The sequence below is a fragment of the Poecile atricapillus genome, chromosome 5 (genome assembly GCF_030490865.1).
Source record: "Poecile atricapillus isolate bPoeAtr1 chromosome 5, bPoeAtr1.hap1, whole genome shotgun sequence".
NCBI classification, from domain to species: Eukaryota; Metazoa; Chordata; class Aves; order Passeriformes; family Paridae; genus Poecile; species Poecile atricapillus.
Window position 1 is genome coordinate 14,018,941 of NC_081253.1, and position 10,934 is coordinate 14,029,874.

The 10,934-nt window shown below is 43.0% G+C and overlaps 1 long non-coding RNA gene across 1 annotated transcript; it reads right to left on the minus strand.

Moving 5' to 3' along the window:
• Positions 1–1,684: 1,684 nt before the first annotated feature.
• On the minus strand, positions 1,685–10,638 carry LOC131579399 (uncharacterized). The gene is made up of 3 exons (XR_009277703.1): positions 10,554–10,638; positions 9,370–9,512; positions 1,685–1,735 (listed from the first exon to the last, which is right to left on the minus strand). It is a non-coding gene; the product is annotated as an uncharacterized LOC131579399 (long non-coding RNA).
• Positions 10,639–10,934: the final 296 nt, after the last annotated feature.

A 10,934-nucleotide genomic window follows, 5' to 3' on the forward strand; every position in this document is an offset into this window, starting at 1 on the left:
CTTATTCCTGTAACAGCTTTATTCCTTACTTCCTACTAAACAGACAACATAGCACAGAGTTGTTATTTTTATGCCAGGACACAGAAGTTTCCAATGCCTCTGAAGTGGCCATGGCTGTGGGAAATTGGGAATGGACTTGAGAGAAAGAGGGCAGAGACTCATTCTTCTCCTTTAAAAGTACAGTCTCAAGGCCTGGCACACAGCATGCTCAGATCCTCTGAGACGGGATGCAGTGCTACCAGGGCTTTAGAGGAAGGGGAGGGCTTTGAAATATATGGGAAAGAAGCCCCCCTGCATTACCAGCGTCAAGTAGAGCACTGTTCTCAGCAGGCAGGTAATGAGATCACACCACATTGAAAGTCAATGAAGACTTTGAAGTTCTGACTTTACAAAGACAAACTGATTCTTACATTTTTTGCTTTTCCCAAGCTAGCAGTTCTGGCAGACACCTGAAAAGAAATGGTAACTAGACGTAGAGTAAATATAAACAATTACCGTGTTTTACCCCTGTGTTATCCCAGTGGTACTTGGCATTTTAAGAGTTTAAAGTTTAATTACATTTTTGCTTTTGGTACATTGGATAGCCATTCACCTATGAAGAAAAGCATCTGAGAGGGTTTCAAGCTCATTTAAAATACTCAGAAGCAAAAACTGCTGAAGCGTGTGAGGCTGGCTCTGTGTTTTGATGTGCTATAGAATAATGTATGGAATTATTTATACATTCCCTAAGTGGTGCATTTTCATTGTGCTTTCAGCTAACTTGTAAACTCCACTGGTCCCATCTCAGGAAAGTTCTCTCTCCACTTCAAGTAATATGCTGAATTTTTCCTTGCCCCATAGCACTATTGTGTGGAGAGAGATATTTGAAAGTCTGCTCAGATTGCAGTGTTACAAGAAAGGGGTAAAGAGATGATCGAGAACATTTCAGTCACTTCATTGCTCACAGAATTTCTTATTTATTCAGATTACCCACTCCCAGCTTCCTCCCATCACCTTGGTTTCTGTTGCCTTTCCTGCCATTATCTCACGAGACAGGAGCTGGGGACGCTTCACCTTGAATGTCTTTGAATGTGTTCATCAGCAAGGACCTCCCGTTACAAGCTCCAAAAGTCATGGCCACGAGGTCATAATGTGCTCCCCACAAAAAGCCTGTCAGAGCAGGCTGTTTTCAGGGACAGAAATGGCCACATAGAAGGCAGCTTTTGATCTTCATCAGGTGAGCAAGGAGCCAGGGGAAAGGCCATCACCAGAATCACTGCAGAGGTTTCCTACTTGCCTGGTTACGTCCGGAGTTCCACCACCTTCATGTGTTCGCCTCCTTCATGTCTCAGGGCATGGAGCCCCTGCTGTGCTCCACAGTGGGGGAATTGATTTTGCTAACACACGTCTGAAAACACAGCTTCCTGTGCCATGCTCAATCAACACAGCGCCACAGGGTCGGAACATAAAACACACAGCAAGCTGGGGGTCTATTTGCTCTGCCTGAAGGGTGCTCCATCATGCCAAGCTATGATTACTACAGCCCCACACCAGCAATCTCCTCCATTTCTCAGCTCCAGTCTCAGTAGTTTGGTACAGGAGTGCATAGTTGTTTGTTTTAATCTAATCACTATTTATTTTTAGTTATCCAGAAAAATGAGAAAATCTTTCACAATAAACAGTGTCCTGTTTCTGTACCTCTGGCTCTGAGTGGGCTGGTTGCAGAAAGACAGGATCTGGCCACACAGGCTCTGATCTGGGGAAAAGATGAAAAATGTGTTAGTGGGCAACAAAAGCATTTAAAAAAGCATAAAGAAGCACAGGGAAGTATAGGATCAAAAAGAAACTGCAAAATAGATGTACATGTACATATATACATACATGCATGTTATTATACATTGTATATATACATTACATATCTGCGTGTACATATATATCTGTGATGTATAAAATACATATATACATACATATAGTGTATGTATACATTACAACATGTACACATATTGACTATATTTGTATATGTATTCACTGTGTACTTAGGTATAAAAATATGCATGTATGTATAGAAAATGCCTCCCTCACCACCATGTAGTCTTCACTAGAAAACCCATTATTTTCATTTGACTCTGTGAGGGAAGTTCATAGCCTGGAGTGATTTTTCAATGGAAGAAGGGGGAGCATTTGATGACGCTGACTCCTACACTGCCTCCTGCCACTTTCAGTGAGGCTTTTTTCCTCACTTGAAACTGTCCAAAGGATTCACACATGCACACATACACATATGCTTCTGTCTTTGCTCAGACGCTTGAATGATTGTTCTGGCCAGCAGTTACCCTCTCAGTCACAGGGAAAGCCTGCCTTTCACCAGCAGACTTTGTGGGGAACCTCTGGACTTCCTCACTGTTGTTTCAGGTTTTGTTACTTTTTCTTATTTAGCTGCAGAAAATTGTTAAAGGGAAGAAGTCCAGCTCCCCACAGTGCCTTTCAAAACCATTTCAAATGTACCTTACTGGGCTGAGACAGCTGTTTTTCTCTTCTTAGGAAAAAAAAAACAAAAAGAAAGAGAGGGAAAGACAGAGAGAAAGTCCTTTTGCTCCCGTTTTTTCCACCCTACGGACTCTCTTTCAAAAGGCACAGGTGTTTCCACTTCTGACCAAGGTTTCACAGCAGCAGGGCAGCATCTGTCCTACCACCAGCAGCCTCCAAGCCTCACTCTGCAGCCTTCCATGTGAAAGGCATTACCTCTGTTTCCCTCTGCAGTAGCTGGGGACAAATCCCAGGGTAGCATCATACCATGTTGCTCTTTGTCACTGAAGAAGAGGGGTTACAATGACACTTTCATTTCAAGATCACAAAGTCCAGTGCACCGTGCACCAGGACCAGTTGTTGTTGACTCGGGAACCCTCTCTGGGAAGTCATGGTGCCTGGGCTCCTAATCCATACATCCTGAGCCACACCATGGCCCCATGTGCTCCTCCAGAGCTGCTCCAGAGAAACACCCAGGGTTTGGGAGCACAGTGACCACCTGCACTCCTGAGCTGGACAGTCCTACCAGGTCCTGCCTCAGGGACCCACTAGCTATTAACACAGTTTGCAGAAGGAATCAGGTTGTCTGCAATGGAATTGCGTGCAGGCCAGCTGGACAGGGCTGGATTAGACTGTGGCAGTATCCAGGCTGCTGAACCTGAAAACATTTACAGAACCAGGAATCTATCACCTCACACAGGGCTACCAGGTCGATGAGAAAGCTATCTCCCTGCTATCCAGATTTCTTTTCTGAGGACTCACTTATCACTAGTGTGGGATGTCCCCAGCTCACACCAGGGAGAAGACACTCAATAATTATGGTTTAGTCAATTAACCTTTTGGACTCCAGCTCTAATGTGGCTACTGCTGACATCAAGAAAAGGAATAAGGGGTGTTGTGGGATCAAAGCTTGCTAAACCAAGGGCCAGATGAGCAGAATTTTAAGGCACTGGAAAATTATATCAAGTATGATTTATAATCATAGCTGTTACAGAGCAGATCCAATGAAAAACAAAAAACTCCTTTGACAAAAATAAAGGCAGCTACAAAATAACCTTTCTGAGGCACTAACATTCCCGTGTAAGAATGTGAAACCAAATCTATACTGCAATGAAACAGTTTTCTGCAAAACCATGCTGCTGTCCATTGAATAGGTCATGCACATGAGCTGAACTGTGACTCTGGCATCTAAAGGCATCAGTCACTTCTGTCAGAGCAGTGTTAGTAGTTGTGAAGCAGGAACCAGGATCTGATCTCTGCAAAGGGACATCGACAAGTTCAGTCAATATATTATTTGCTGCGTCTACACTGACAGCTGGATTGGATCCAAGCCCCCTGGCCACCCTCTGATTTACTGGAGCCTTTTAGAAACTGCATTCCTGCTTTAGCTCAGTAGTGAGCCAGAATTAGCAGTCCTGCTGAGATCCCCAAAGAGGGGTTGTGGTAGGTCAAGAGCAGCTGTAGCCACGGGGAGAGAAAGGCAGGTTTCTGTCAGTGTCCAGTCAGGGATTGTGGCAGCTCTTTGGGAACATTTTCCTGAGATAAATTAGGTAAACATCTCATTAAGACTCTTTCTTCTTGGCCATCAGTGGATACTCACTTTCTCATCTTCTCAGAGAAACTCCTATACTGGATTGCCATAGGACCAACATCAAGTTCAGCTACGTTGTTCCTGCTGAGACCTGTCTTGGTCCATCATGTCAAAGTCAGCATGGCTCCCCTGCAGGCTCTCACATCCTCCAGTGCACAGAGTCAGGGCAGCAAGAAAACCGATATGTCTTAGGAAGCCCTCCCCAAGCTTTAGTAAAATATCCCGAGCTGTGAACCCACCCAGGGGACACTCAGACTAAATCACACTCAAAGTTCAGGCTGGAGCAGAACATCATGCTGATGATCAGTACATTATTACACAGCAGCTGGGCTACAATAATTGCACTCCTCCTTAGCCTTGGTAACATCCCAGATAATACAGAACAGCTTATCCCCAGGAAAAAACAAGGTTACATCATGCTGCTTCAGTCTCAGATCAAAACAATGTGAACAGAGGGGCAGTCAGCAGTGCCCAGCTGCCTCCCAGTGACATACTGAGCCACTTTAATTTGGAAAATTGTCTAAGCCCCATATTTCATGGTATTTCTTTTAATATGCATGCTGGAGGCTGTTTGTCATATTAGGCTGTGTAGCTTAGGGCAGTTTTGTGGTCTCTCATAGAGCACAGTTTGTTAAGGTTCCTGTGCAGGTGCTGAGGAAGATCACAGGCATTACCCTCCATGACAGGGACACATGCACCATTCCCCTCAGCCCATCTCACCAGCCTCTCCAATTGTAAAGGAGTGCTCCCTGTGCTGTTTTATACATTTTAAAGCCCATTAAGGCTGACACTTATGCAAATGTAAGTGTCCCATCCTTATTAAAAGGGATGTTTAACTTCCAACTCCTATAAGAACACGTGTGTGCTGCAGCCATCCAGGAGCCTCTCATGCCTTCTGCCTCTGAGACAAATGGGTCATTTCAAGCAGCCACCCATCTTCTTCCCCGTGAGACCATGGGCTGTTGGCACAAGGGGCTGAGGAAAGCCAGAGCCATACTGACACCGACTGTCTTGTTCTGTGCCTGCACCAAGGAAGGTCGGACAGACTTTTTAATCTCTATTAACACAAAGCCCTGCATCTGAAAAGGAAAAATCAAGCACAAGGAAAGGGCAGAAAAAGCCTGAAAAATTAACACAGGGCCACCTGTCCACCCCTGTCTTTTCATATGAGGAAAGAATATTCTATGAAAACTGTAAATGGAGCCCCCAGTTGTGAGAGATGCTGAGATGTGCAATTTTCCTTCATGCTCTGCCTCTCACAGATGCCACTAAATTATAGTCATGGAAAGCTAAGCTGTCATCCCTTTCCTGGAGTGATTTCCACTTACTTTGCCTACATGTGGCACTTAGGGACATAGTTGGCAGTGTTAGGCTAATGACTGGACTTCTGACCAAAACTGTTCTGTAGGTGGATTTGGTCACATTGCACTGCTTGTTAAGTGATCTGAAAAACCTTTTTGAAAGGTGGCTCCTGGCACTGACATCCTTGCAGAGAGGGCAAATTGAAGTATATCATGGTGAGGGACCTTGCCTGTGGTCCCAGGGATTAGGAGTAATTTGAGTTGGTTTTGAAGCCTCAGATTAATTCAGGCTGCATAATCGAGGCTGGTACTAGGTAGCTGCTGGCACTGTCAGCTCTTGTTCCTGCAAGGAAATAATTATTTGATCATGAGATTTCTAATACACATATATCTGGCATGTACACATGGAATTAGTTATAACTGCCTCAATTCTAAGCCACATGAACTCATTAAAATTCATTCCAATTAATGGCAATGAGCCGAAAACAAACCCAACACCTGCAAGCCAGAGAGAAATCAGCAGTTACAATATTTTACATATGTCACCCTACCTTGGAAATTTTGCTGGAGCTTTAATGTGCAGGCTCTGAACTGAAAATGATAATTTCTCTGCTTAGACAGATCTTTCCATCTAAGGAATTGAGAAGGTTGGGGAAGCCAGTGCTCAATTAACCTCATTGTGGCACTCTGCATGCAGCTGGTCCAGAATATCTGCTTGCACAAGTTTGGAAATCTTTCCCTCATCTTATAGCCAAGGAAAGTGAAGCACCGAAGGAAAGGCACAATGGCACTAAAATTGGTCTCTTCTGACTCCCGTATCTAGGAAGAACATGCACACAGGTTTTGACCTGACCAGCATTGAAGAGACAGAGTCTGCAGTTCCACTAGCCCATGCTGCTTCGAAAGGGAGCTGGGAGACAGGAGTGTCTTAGAAAGTTGTCTGCCAACTTGCTGGTGGTGAGAACAGCCTGACAAGCTGCTGAGGTCCAGCTGCAGCTGCCAGCCTCTGCCCGAGACCTCTATCAATCAATTACAGCCCTCTGGGTAGGGAAGAGAGCTTGAAAGCACAAGAGCACACAGGTTATTTTTAACAGCCCAAAATATCACAACCTCTCCCAGCTCTGCCTCTGTGCTGGAGGAGATAGAGCTGAGTCCCCTCCACAAAATCACTTCCCTTCCAAGGGTGCTCCACAGCTCTAGAAAGGTTTAGTTATGGGGACTTCACTTTAGTCTCATGCACGGGAATATGCAAATTGCAATGGCAGCAGCGTTTCTTTGTGTCACACATAATCTGGGCTGATGGAGCTTCTGGGGCAGGAGGCAAGAAAAATAAAGATAGAAACTTCTGAAACTCATGTGAACTATTTCCCGTGCTTTTGTAATGCAGCAGCACTTCAGAGAGAGAGCGCACATTGCGTTTGTTCCCTCACCTATCTGCAGTGTTGATATTTGCTTTAATGATTTTTTTTTTCATTTCTTCTCGAGGTGTTCTGTGGGAATTGTCAGCATCTCTTTTTCCCTACCAAGAGTGAATGAACCACAAGCGCATTTTGTATTCAACTTAAAAAACTGATTGACTTTAAACTAAGTTTCACTATTTCCCATCTGACTTTCATTACCTAGAATAAGATGGTAAGTCAACCTGAACTGAAAGTAATTAAGGGAGTTTTGGAAGGGGAGGGTAAAAAAATAAAAGAAAAAAAAAAAATCATTTTCTCTTCAAACACGTAATTGTACAAAAATAACACAAAATGCAAATTACTTATAGATGGGCCAATCTGGCTCATTTATTGTCACTTTGAAGATAGTAACTACAAAGGGCTAATATTTTTAATCTACTGACACAGTAGATTACAAATAGCTAAAGAGTGCTATTAAGCATCTTCCAAAAACACCTTCTGGGTTTGTCTAAAAGTGTCTGAAGGAAGCTTAGAAGTCACTTCTCTTTCAGATACTCCCCAAAATATCAAATCAGGCAGGATATGGGATAGACTCACGTGAGTTAACATTCCAGCTCTTGGATTTCACACAAAGTACAGCCCCTTTGTCAGCATGACTGGCTGCAAGCTCAAGGGTATATGGTTTTAAAAGCTCTCTTCAAGGCCAAAATATTTCAAATGTACCTTGCCCAAACTTGGATCTGCACATGAAAGGCAGGATTTCTTATGTAGCCATGACCAGTATTAGGAGCTTTCAGTACTGGAAGATGAAAAATGGTAAAATCCCAGAGAGCTATAAGGGACATCACAGAATAATGTTGGAAATTATCTAAAGGTATTCCAGTCTGCTTTGGAAAAAACCTAAACAGACTCATAGGGACAAACTGAGTGTTGAGAATGATGCTTTGTAACTCTAACTACTTCATCCAATAAAATTTCTCTTTTCAACAAATGCCATTAAAACTGCATTTGATGGCAAACCGGGAATAATTTTGGATCAGGATGGGGGAGAGGGCAGACAGCAGGGCATGGTACACTTTGCCTCTAACCCAATATAAATTACAGTCCTTCAAAAAAATCACTTAATGGCAATTTCAGCCTAGATCTTATGCTGCTACCACAGGAAGAGGTAACAGGCTCATATATGGTCCACCAGTCACATTAACAGTGAGAGGAAGCAGAAGAGACAAGCGGTAAGGACAGAAAATCCCCAGGAATGAGACAAGGAGCAGCATGCAGGAGGAGGCATACATGGCACCAGCTTGTTCAAGTCCTTACCCTTAATACCTGATATTGAATAACCTTTTGGTCACTCATCTAAATAATGCTTCCCACAGAGCAGAAGGCTTCAGTGAAAAAAGAACTAATCTCTGACATGGAAGACTTTCTTCATCTCAGCAGCACAACAAACGAATTAAAGATAAAAACTGGGCCAGGGCTTTACTTCATGGCAGGTCAAAAGCACAGAGGTTCTCCTTTCTCCAAAACTTATAGGGTGAACAACAGCTGTGGCTGCTGTGGGATGTCCATGAAAGCAATAGATTTCTGGCCACTGTGTTTTACTCATGGTGCATGGACAGGAACCACATTGGATGTGTGTCCACAGCATTTGGGGACTTTCTGGAGGAATGACCATGAAAAAATATTTTCTCTCCTCATCAGATAACTGTACACTGCAGGGGATTTATCCTCTAAACAAGATATTTATCCTCTGAATAAGCTTATCTGTCACATTAAAAATAGTGAAACCTCTTAAAACAAAGGAACTGTCACTTTGTTCTCTGATGGTGAACAGTGTGAAATTCATCACTGATGCTACCGCCCAGCAGGAATGGTAGGGAACATGGATGTGAGTAGAGTTCCCTGGGCAGCTGGAGTCTGTAACTAGCATGCTCTACCAGTTTTCTGTCAGGGTAGGAGACTCCAGCATGTCCCTTGGAAATTTACAAGCAAGAATTTCCTCAGATGAGAAAGAGGCAGGGGATGCAGGTGTAGAGCTGTCTGCTCACCTGGCTTGTTTATAGGCTCTGAGTCTGTGTTTGCTGCCCTCCTGTCAGGTGAGAAATAGTCTGAACCCATCCCATGCTGGATCTTTCATCAGAGCTTAAGAAAGAAACTTATCCAGTGTCTTGCTTCATCAGGAATGTGTTTTCTTCTGAGTTTTAGCAGAAGAGCAATATCTGGTTTATCAAAGCCGCTGCAATATGGGAAGAGCCCATTATCCTCATAGTGCATCTGGCCTTCAGTGATATCAAAACCATTTATTAAAATTGAGTCTCTCACAATTACATGGGGGGGCATTATTCTTCAATTCTGAGAAAGCAAATAATAACAGTCTATCCTAAACCCTACCCACACATATCAAATATATCTATTTCTCTACCATCCATCATTAAAAGTCCTCCTGTCTTCAGGCTCTTTCTAGGGCACAGCCTAAGTTCCAGCTCACATGACAAATAGCCTTTGGACAGCATGCCACAACACTGTATGTCTGATGAGCATTGACAGTGGCCAGACAACCCTTTCCCCCTACCTGCTAATTTCTAGCAATGCCAGGTCCAGCTGAGCCAGATAGACATCAGCTGTTCATAGCAGTAGCTCTGGAAGCAGTGGGGCCATGGGTTGAAATTTTAAGCAGACTGTCCTTTCCTTCTACTTCTACAGCTGTCCTGTGACCTAAAGGAAAAAAAAAAAAAAAAAAAGAGCTTAATTTTTTTCATTAATTCTCTTTTAATTCACTTGGTTCTCTGACCCTGTTCCAGCACCTTTGCACAGACAGTGCTATCTGTGCAGCAAAGGTAAGACCAGAAACAGCAAGAGTAAGGAAAGGTTTGAGTGCCCAACTCAGTGTCATCATGAATGCTTGACTTGGGAAATCAAACCTGAATGTCCCCACCTGTTTCTGAGATTTTAGCAACCCTTTTCACTCTAATTGTTTCACTGATTGCTGTAATTAAATCAAAGTATTGTAATTGTCTCAAACATTTATTTACCTAGAAGTTGGCTGCTTGTGCTTTAGTCCCAAAGAAAGGCTGTTGTGCCCACCGGTTCCTTCAGTTCTTAATTTTTTTCTAGATATGGCTCTTGATCTAATAAGAAAATATATTATCCCTGTCTGCCAATTTTATCTCAAATATTTATGGTGATTACGTTACTAGGGGCTGTAGAGTTACTTATCTGTCAATATATGCTCACTAATTTATATGTTCATAATATTTTTTTTTAATTTACCTGCAAGGCTGTTTTTTGCTTCTTCTTTTAATATCTATTTAGCAATAGATCTTTTATGACAATGTTTCCAAGCACCAGAAACAAGAAAGAAGGCTCACACCATAAAAACCTAGGGTTTTGGCTGCCTTCATGGTGTAAGGCCAGAAGATGAGGGAGATGTTTCCTTTGCTTTTTCTGCTAGAGTAGCTTTTGTCGGCCTGTGCCCCACTTTCCCTTCCATCCCTGTGGTGTTCACTGACAGCTGCAACCACCCACATCTCTCACTGGGCACTCTCCTATGGAGAAATGTGATTTCCTTGGGATTTCCACTTACAATACTCACCAGAGGTTGGGTTAAAGTCAACTAAATCTAGAGAGGCCAGGTTTGGTGCAGAAGCAGAGATCCCTCCTCCTCACATTCCCTCTAAATTGTGTAAGTGTAAACACATAACAGCTGCAGAACTACATTTATACAACTGGTCCCATACACCAGTTGCTAGCTCCTACCTTCAGAGAGCTGACCCCAAGTCCAGAGACCCACTGCAGATCAGATCCTACACTTCTGAGTAGGACAGACACAGCTGGCAACCACTGTGGTCCTCTCACAAAGAGTTATCTTCATAAAGGACAACTTCAAAGTTAAATTTCAATCTAAATAATATAAAAAAAAACAAAACAAAATCAGTCTGAAAGCACAGCTGGGGTTGAAGGCAAAGGCAAGATAAGAATTCTATGAGGATCTGGTAAGGATAAACACAAAGCCCTTGGGATAATAATGGAGGATCTCCTATCTGATCTACCAGGAATCACCTATTTGACATTATGCAAATCTTACAGAGTAATATCCTGAAAGATTAGGTTTATCAAGGTGTAGTCAAAAGGCCTTTT